The following is a 10568-nucleotide window of genomic DNA, read 5'->3' on the forward strand; positions in this document are numbered from 1 at the left end:
AAAAATTGGCTTTTCGCAAAAAAACATTATAACCATACAACCTCCACCAGCCAAATATGCATATAGTGTTAGCATTATTTCTGTTCATTGCTCTACTGTGTTACATTGCCAGCATATTCCATGTGCTGACCCGTTTTCGGGCTGCAACATATCACATTGCAGACTTTTCAGACGAGGAGTAAGGTTCGCTAGATCGTTGCCGTGCAGCTCAGCTATGCCGTTGGAGTTGATGGACTCACTTTATCTTCCAAGCCTTCCGATGTTATCATATTAGATGGCCTTAAGCCATATTTATTGTGATAAGTTCTCTTTTGGAGACATTCGATGTAATAAGTGTGTGATTGCTAACTCTGTTATAAATCCTTCGAGTACTGTGTGTGTCAACATTACCGATCCAGTGATGACACTGAAGCACAGAGACTTAACCGTTTGAGGTCGGGTCGCTACACCTGGGAAATGCTAGGCAATCCAAAAAAGTAAAAGAGAAAGGAAATCTACAAAGAGAAGAAAAAACTAGTGAGGGTGATGGCACCGGTCTAGCCATAGAAGCGCTGAAGCCGAGCTACGTTCCATGGGTTCAGTTCAAGGTGATTGTCCGTTGGGTTGCAGAGGCGATACGCTCGTCCTGCAAGCACCTCATCAATTATGAAGGGACCCTCCCTTTTAGGTGAGAGCTTATTCTTATGCTTCCCCGGGAGGTGTAAAATGAGTTCGCCCACATTATATGCCTTCGCCCGAACTTCCCTACTTTGGTAGCGTCAGGCCTGCTGTTGATAAAAAGTAGAGTGGGTCCGAGCTATATCGCCTCTCCTTCCAGTGCATCCAGGTCATCCTGCCGATCTAGCTCAGCCTCCTTCTCTTCGTACATGCGCACTCTGGGCGCGTCATGGATGAGGTCACAGGGGAGGACTGCTTTTGCCCCGTATACCATAAAAACGGTGTGTATCCCATTGATCGATTAGGGGTGGTGCGCAGGCCCCACAATACGGAGTCAATGGCAGTCAGATTCTTTCAGGGAATGGACCAGTCAGGGTTTAATGCCTCTTAGGATGAGTCCATTAGCCCGTTCGACCTGTCCATTGGTCTGTGGGTGATATCCGAGGCATAATCGAGCTTAATGCCCATGTTAGCGCACCAGTCCTTTACCTTCTGGGCCATGAAATTGGATCCATTGTCCGTTTTTATGATGTATGGGACACCCTAATGGTGGACCACGCCGGATATAAAGTCGATGACCAGTCCAGACTCGGCTTAAGTTACTGGGTTTCGCCTCAATCCACTTAGTGAATTTGTCGACCATGACTAGTAGATATTTCTTTTTCTTGGTCCCCCCTTTAAGTGATCCAACCTAAAGGAAATATGCCCTAGAGGCAATAATAAAGTTGTTATTTATATTTCCTTATATCATGATAAATGTTTATTATTCATGCTAGAATTGTATTAACCAGAAACTTAGTACATGTGTGAATACATAGACAAACAAAGTGTCACTAGTATGCCTCTACCTGACTAGCTCGTTGATCAAAGATGTTTAAGTTTCCTAGCCATGGACAAAGAGTTGTCATTTTATAAACGGGATCACATCATTAGAGAATGATGTGATTGACTTGACCCATCCGTTAGCTTAGCACTTTGATCGTTTAGTTTACTGCTATTGCTTTCTCCATAACTTATACATGCTCCTATGACTATGAGATTATGCAACTCCCGAATACCGGAGGAACACTTAGTGTGCTATCAAACGTCACAACATAACTGGGTGACTATAAAGATGCTCTACAAGTGTCTCCGATGGTGTTTGTTGAGTTGGCATAGATCGAGATTAGGATTTGTCACTCCATGTATCGGAGAGGTATCTCTAGGCCCTCTCGGTAATGCGCATCACTATAAGCCTTGCAAGCAATGTAACTAATGAGTTAGTTACAGGATGTAGCATTACGGAACGAGTAAAGAGACTTGCCGGAAAGGAGATTGAACTAGGTATTAAGATACCGACGATCGAATCTCAAGTAAGTGACATACCGATGACAAAGGGAACAACATATGTTGTTATGCAGTTTGACCGATAAAGAACTTCGTAGAATACGTAGGAACCAATATGAGCATCCATGTTCCGCTATTGGTTATTTACCGGAGATGAGTCTCGGTCATGTCTACATAGTTCTTGAACCCGCAGGGTCCGCACGCTTAACGTTCGGTGACGATCGGTATTATGAGTTTATGTGTTTTGATGTAACGAAGGTAGTTCGGAGTCCCGGATGTGATCACGGACATGACGAGGAGTCTCATAATGGTCGAGACATAAAGATTGATATATTGGAAGCCTATGGTTGGACATCGGAATGGTTCTGGATGAGTTCGGGCATTTACCAGAGTACCGGGAGGTTACCGAAACCCCCGGGGAGTATATGGGCCTTATTGGGCCTTAGTGGTAAAGAGGAGAGGAAGGGAAAGGTGGAGGGTGCCCCCCTAACCCAATCCAAATTGGGTGGGCGGTCGGCCCCCCTTCCTTCCTTCTCTCTTCTCTCCTACTCCTACTAGGGAAGGGGGGAATCCTACTCCCAGTGGGAGTAGGACTCCCCCTAGGGCGCGCCATAGAGAGGGACGGCCCTCCCCTCCTCCACTCCTTTATATACGGGGGAGGGGGGCACCCCATAGACATACAAGTTGATCTCTTAGCCGTGTGCGGTGCCCCCCTCCACAGATTTCCACCATGGTCATATCGTTGTAGTGCTTAGGCGAAGCCCTGCGTCGGTAACTTCATCATCACCGTCATCACGCCTTCGTGCTAACGAAGCTCTTCCCTGACACTCAGCTGGATCTAGAGTTCATGGGACGTCACCGAGCTGAACGGAGAAGCCCGGTGGCTCAAAGCCCACAGATGAGCGTGGCAGAAGCAGGACCACAGGCAGCTCACAGCGGCGATTCTGGATGCAACACCCGCAAGACAACGGGCCGGTGGTTTAAAGCGGCACTGTGGTGACTTAGAGCAGAGGCGCGGGTGCTTGGTAATGAAGGCGACGACCGTGGCCATGGAAGATCAAAAACCGCGGTCTAGAGGCGAGGTGAACCAGCAGGTCGACGGAGGCGGCGCCGAGGAGCACTAAAACGGGGCGACTCATGGAGGAGTGGCAAGGTGGTTACACTGTAGTGGCGGGTCGAAGACGAATGCGGCGGCTCAGTGAGGGACAGCCGATTCGAGGCACACTGAGGCGGCCTGCCGGCGAGGCGCGGCCGAGCCAGCGTCAGGTTGAAGAGGAACGGGCGGTTGAATGCTTGACATGGAGTACCCGCAGTGGCAGGAAGAGCCACAATGGAGGAAGTAGATTCAATGGCGAAGGTGATTCGGCGTGGGCGTGCTCAGAGACGGGTCGTGGCCAAGCAGCTCCAGGCGGCACCGTAGCAGAGGCGGGTTAAGGCCAAGGCAATTTGACGAGGCTGCAACCGTGGAAATGGGAGGCCACGGCCGCGGTGGCAGAGGTAACTCGCTGCGGCACTGCTCCAAGGCGGGGGCGGTTCGCCCACGGCAGATCATGATGGCTCAAAGCAGCAGAGGTGGTACCCGCGGGTCGACAACGGTGGCAGGCCGCTTAGCACGGGATTGATGGAAATAGAAGGTGACCTGGCGCAGCGCCGGTTCATAAGTGCAGCGGCGGCGGCGGCAGGGCCCAGGCCGGCCATAACGGTTTAGAGGCGAGTCACTGTGGCGGTTCAGCATCGCAGGCTGGTGATGCAGTGAGTCATAACAACGATGGAGGTGACCCGGCTGGGGCGATTCATAAACCGGCCGCGGGCAGCGTGAGCCGGCCAGAGGTAAAGGCCGCAGCAGTGAAGGCATCTGGCGGCTAAAGGCGCGGGCAACGAGTAAGGCTGCGGTAGCGGCAGCGGCTCGACACAGCGGCCCAAGATGACCACTTTGAAACAGAGGTAAGGCCAAACCGGGGTTAGCAGCTTCTACACTCGAAGTGGCGTTGTGTGATGACTGTTGTAGTTTCCATCTCCAGTAGATTTGATTGATTCTCTGGGCTCGAACCTAAAGCATGGTCGCAATCTGCACTGTCTTTTGTTTGATCTCAGAGAGCCATATCAATTTAACTCCTGCAGGATTTGTACGGTACAAAGAGCAGGAGCCCCAACGTATTTAACCCTTTGTATTGTATCGAGCCGTTGTAAAACTTTGCAGTGGAATTCCTGAAGAATCTTTGACCTGGTGACTTGCTGTGCCGTATGAAGGCGAAAACTTCAACTTGTCTCAATCTAGTCTGGCACATGCTTTCTCAATGAGGTGGCTTGGTATGGCCACAGGAGCAGTGAGTCGACGAAGCGGGGGACCACGATGGCGGTTTGAGGCAAGGCGGCCGTGAGCGACTTGCAGCAGATATAAGCAACGTGGTCAAAGCGGAGAGCGGCAGCGCCGGCTCGGCCACGGCGGCTTATGGCAGTAGAGGACGGTAGAGACGAGCTGGTGTTGGAGTACAGTAGCCAGCGCGCCTCGGCGGGTCAACGGCGCAGGCGAACCAGGCGGGTCCACGGCAAAGGCGAGCTGCTGGCTTGGAGTTACCCCAGAAGCGAGGTAAGGCCGCAGTAGTGGCATGCCGTCAACTCGGAGGTAGCTCAGAGCGGTTTGGAGACGGCTTGGCAACTTAGCAGAACGACGCTTGGAGCGGTGGGTTAAAGCCATGGCGGGTTGACCGGGGCGGCGTCTTGACAAGGCGGAGGTGGGTCGCGGCGAACCTCGGCAGAAGAGCAGACCGGCCCCGAGACAAGGTAGGCCCGGCTCGGAACGGCTTCGGGTGTAACTTGATGCACCACAACAGGGGCGACTTAGCAAAAAACGACACCGACCACTAGTTGAAAACCATCTTGACTCCACGCGTGACTCAACAAGTAGTAGTAATTAGCTCTTTTTGGCAGCGATTTAGAGGCCGAGTCGTGGTTAGTTTGACTCCGCTGTCACTTATGTCAGCGACCGTAGCAAATATTGATGCCTTCGGTTTCGAAGGATCACCGGATCCTCAGTGACTTAACCCTAATTTCCCTTGAACTCAAAACCTCGCCCGGGCATTAGATCCGACTGCTGTTTTAGACTGATAAACTCAAAACTGATGCAAATCTTTCCAAGCCGGTTTCTCTTCATCCAGAAAATTATGAACTTCTCGATCCCTGAGAAAAGATCCCTCCAAGAACTCATCACCACCGTGCGCAGGCCCCACGGTGGGCGCCAACTGTCGTGGAATTGTCACGGCAGATGTCCTAGTGTGAGGACTTAGTCGTGAGGCCAACACATCTATGTGGTAGCTTGAGAGGGGTTGATTGGAATCGAGAGACGCAACACAAGACAAGGATTTAGACAGCTTCGGGCCCCGGGAAACATCATCCGGTAACGACCCTACATGCTGTTTGTGGTTAGGTCTTATTATCATCATGAAGGAGTCGCCGTAAACCGGCTCTCCTAGTTATGTCTAGCCTTAAGATTCTCCTCTCTTCTCTTGGGGTGCCCTGCCCCTCCTTATATAAGTTGAAGGGGCGGGTCACATGTAGAGTCCATCTCGGACTAAGACTTAAACTATTCAGGCTTCTCTTCATGGGCTTCTTAACATCTTGGGCTTCTTAACGCCTCGGGCTTATTAACCCCAAGCGACTCTGTCTGCTGGGTTATGACTGTCTGCCGGGTTACCATCTGACTTACCATCTGACTTATCATCTGTCGGGTTATGATCTGACTTAACATCTACCCGGTTATGATCTGACTTAACATCTGTCGGTTTATGATCTGACCTAACATCTGCCTTATCATCTGCCTTAACATCTGCCGGGTTACGATCTGACTTAACATCTACCGGGTTATGATCTGACTTAACATCTGCCTTAACATCTACCGGGTTATGATCTGACTTAACTGTCCCAGCTGGGTCATAACTTCCTCCGGGTCATATTGCGGGGTATATCCCCGACAGTGGTAGTTGTTTTGATCTTGCTGAAAAAACAGAAACTTTTGCGCCCAGGAAAATAATTTTCATTTGTTACAGAAGCATGATTTTAATCTGATTCGTTTTGCACAAGATTGGTACACAAATTTCCCAGGTTGTCCTAATTTTTCAGAATTTTTAGAGTTACAGAAGTATTCTAGAGTTACCGATTACTTCAGGCTATTCTGTTTTTGACAGATTCTGTTTCTATATGTTGTTTGCTTATTTTGATGAATCTGTGGGTAGTATCGGGGGGTATGAACCATGGAAAAGTCGGAATATAGTAGATATTACACCAATATAAATGAAGAATGATTTCACAACATAATCAAAAGTGGTGATTTATTTTCTTATACTAACGGAACTTATGAGATTTTCTGTTGAGTTTGTGTTGTGAAGTTTTCAAGTTTTGGGTAAGGATTTGATGGACTATGGAATAAGGAGTGGCAAGAGCCTAAGCTTGGGGATGCCCAAGGCACCCAAAGGTAATATTCAAGGACAAACAAGAGCCTAAGCTTGGGGATGCCCCGGAAGGCATCCCCTCTTTCGTCTTCGTCTATCAGTAACTTTACTTGAGGCTATATTTTTATTCACCACATGATATGTGTTTTGCTTGGAGCGTCTTGTATTATATGAGTCTTTGCTTTTTAGTTTGCCACAATAATCCTTGTTGTACACACCTTTTGAGAGGGACACGCATGAATCATGATTTATTAGAATACTCTATGTGCTTCACTTATATCTTTTCAGCTAGGCAATTTTGCTTTAGTGCTTCACTTATATCTTTTTAGAGCACTGATACGTCTCCAACGTATCTATAATTTATGAAGTATTCATGCTGTTATTTTATCATTTTTGGATGTTTTACAATCATTTTGAGCAACTTTATATCATTTTTTGGGACTAACCTATTGACCCAGTGCCCAGTGCCAGTTGCTGTTTTTTGCTTGTTTTTTACATTGCAGGAAATCAATATCAAATGGAGTCCAAACACCGCAAAACTTTTTGTGGATTTTTTGGACCAGAAGACCAACAGTGGGCCAAAGAAGCACCTGGGTGGTGCCCCAAGGGGGGCACAGCCCACCAGGGCGCGCCTGGGGGCCCAGGCGCGCCCAGGTGGGTTATGCCCACCTTGGTGGACTCCCGCACCCCTTCTTTGCACTATAAATTCCCAAATATTCCGAAACCATTCGGGGTTAACCTAGATCAGAAATTCCACCGCCGCAGGGCTCCATAGCCACCGAAAACCAAGCTAGACCCGTCCCGGCACCCTGCCAGAGGGGGGAATCATCTCCGGTGGCCATCTTCATCATCCCGGCGGCCACCACGATGAGGAGGGAGTAGTCCACCCTCGGGGCTGAGGGTTTGTACCAGTAGCTATGTGATTAATCTCTCTCTCTCTCTCTCGTGATCCATATCATGGGCTTTGTTAATATAGTCGGATCATATGATGTTTCTCCCCTGTACACTATTGTTGTGATGAATTGAATCTTTACCCTTTGAAGTTTTGTGATGTCGGATTGAATGTTCATATTTGAGAACACATGATGTATGTCTTACGGTATGAATACTTGAGGTGACAATGGGGTATCATATTGATTCACTTGATATACGTTATGGCACTCAACTTGCGGATTCTCGCGCTGATATTGGGGTAATCTATCCATAGGGGTTGATGCATGTTTTTATTATCTTTTCTCTGATAGAAACTTTGGGGTCTCTTTGTAGTTCTTTGTGTGGATTGAGTATTATGAATATGAATATGCTTTGGTGTTATTCTAGTATGAACTCTAGGATAGATCGAACGGAAAAAATAGCTTTGCGATATTTTAGTACGAACTCTTGAATAGATCGAGCGGAAAGAATAGCTTTGAGGTGGTCTTGTACCCTATCAACAATTTTTATCTTTTTTCTCCGCTAATAGGAACTCGGGAGTGATTCTTTGTTGCACTTTGAGGGATAATCATATGATCCAACTATGTTAGCACTGTTGGGAGATTGCACTAGTGAAAGTACAGACTCTAGGCCTTGTTTTTAAGCATTGCAATACCGTTTTTGTGCCCGTTTACTATTTGCTACCTTGCTGTTTTTATTTATTCAGACTATAAAAATATATTCGACCATCAATATTACACTTTTATCACCATCTGTTCGCCGAACTAGTGCACCTATATAATTTGCCATTGTATTGGGTGTGTTGGGGACACAAGAGATTTCTTCTATTTGATTGCAGGGTTGTTTGTGAGAGACTATCTTCATCCTACACATCTCACGGATTGATAAACCTTAGGTCATCCACTTGAGGGAAAATTGCTACTGTCCTACAAAACTCTACGCTTGGAGGCCCAACACGTGTCTACAATAATAAAGTTGCGTAGTAGACATCAAGCTCTTTTCTAGAACCGTTGCTGGGGAGGTGAGTGCTTGAAGGTATATCTTTAGATCTTGCAATTGAATATTTTAGTTTCTTTTTTTATCACTAGTTTGGTTTATAAAAAGAAAACTACAAAAAATGGAATTGAGGTTGCATCATATTATTAATCATCTTTATAACATCTTTCTTGAAAATGATGGTTCAGAAAATTGTGCTCAATTGTTAGAAGAAGAAGTCAATAAAATGTTTGGCACAAAATATTTGAATGATGAGCATGATTGCAATGTTGTTAGTATAAATTCTTTGAATATCCAAAATGCTAATGATGATTGCACAAGTCATGACAAAAATGTTTCTTATAACATGTCAATTTTTGCGGAGTGAATTGGGAATGCATTTGCACACCAAAAAGGGAAGATAGATTTTGTAAGAAGCATAAATATTTAGAAATGAAAAGTTGCAAGAGAGGCTAGATGGTTGTGCTGAAAGATGTAATTTTTTCTCCATCCTTGTGAACTTTGCAATGAATGTGGTCATTTAAATATCCAATGCAATTTGTTTCAATCAAATCGTGTCCAAAAATTGTGATAACTTGATTTCCCTTGAGCATCATAAAGAGCTTAGTCTTCTTTTGGGGTATGAAGAAATGAAACATATAACTAAGGGTTTCCCAAATCCCAAGAGATTTCTTGATTTTGATCTAGAGGAAATTTATATGTCTTGTACGGTAAATTGCATTGAGAATCCTTATATTGCCAACTATCTAAAGACAAGAAAACAAATAGAATATGAAGAGAGTACTAATGAAAGGGAAAATATTTCCCAATACCCTCCTAGTGTTTATTATGATGAATCAGGTAATGAGGAGGAGCTTCCTATCCAATCAATCTCTTCAACAAGAAGCTTGAAAGAATTAATTAAACCCACACATGATGTGGTCAAGAAGAAGAAAAGAAGAAAGAATAAAGGTAAAAAGTTATCTCTCCCAAATAATGTTGCTCCTATCACCATTGTGCCTCATGAAAGTGAATCAAATATGTTGATGGAGGATGATGATATTGAATATGATTTTGTGATACCTACTACTTGTTGTAATGATTATGATTGGAAAGACAACGATATCCCTTATGATCTTGAAAATCTATTTAACACTTGCTTGGAAGAATATGATAATAATGTTTGCTATACAATTGGTGCCATTCATGCTATTGATAAGAATGGTTGTGATGACATGCAAAACCACAAGCTTGGGGATGCTATGTTTAATGAGTATGATATGTTTGAAGATTTATTTACTGAAAATAATGCTTGTCCTAAGCTTGGGGATGCTTTGCTTAATGAATATGATCCTTTGATTCCTTATACTTTTGATAAGAAAATTTATTATGATGATAGCATGCCTCCTATTTATGATGATTACATTGATAAAAGTGGGTTTGGAGTCAACTCTAGGTAGTAGTGATCCCACTATTTTGGAGGGTGTTGAATCTTATTACAATATTGATGAAAGTGGATTTGGAGAGGTCATGACTCTATTTAGTGATACATCCACTATTTTGAAAGAGGTTTCAATTGACTTTTACAATGAAGTTGCTATCTATGATGATTATTATGATGACATCTATGCCATAAAGAGTGATAAATCTTCTATGTTTGAGCATCATGAAAAGAGTGCTGTATGTGATAGTTATATTGTTGAATCCATTCATGATGTTTCTGAAAATTATTATGAGGAAGGAACTTATGCTCTTACATATCTCAATAATATCAAGTTTCTTCTCTATGTGTTGATTGTTTTGAAGTTGCACTTGTTTTGCCTTCCCATCCTAGTTGATTCTTGTTCCCATAAGTTGTTTGCTCACAAAATCCCTATGCATAGGAAGTGGGTTAGACATAAATGTGCTACTTATATGCTTCATGATGCTCTCTTCATGTTTCAATTCTTATTTTTTATGCGAGCATCATTGAAATCATCATGCCTAGCTTAAAAGGCATTAAAGAAAAGCGCTTGTTGGGAGACAACCCAACACTTTTACCTACTGTTTTTGTGTGTTCACATTATTATGCTACCGTATTTATCATGTTTTATTGCTTTCGTTTCAATAAAGTGCCAAGTAAAGCCTTTAGGATCTGTTGGGTGATAGTTGCTTTGATCTTGCTGAAAAACAGAAATGTTTGCGCTCACGAAAATAATTCTAGTTTTTAACCTAAGAGCGCTTTTGAGT

This window comes from Triticum urartu, chromosome 4 (genome assembly GCF_003073215.2).
Source record: "Triticum urartu cultivar G1812 chromosome 4, Tu2.1, whole genome shotgun sequence".
NCBI lineage: Eukaryota > Viridiplantae > Streptophyta > Magnoliopsida > Poales > Poaceae > Triticum > Triticum urartu.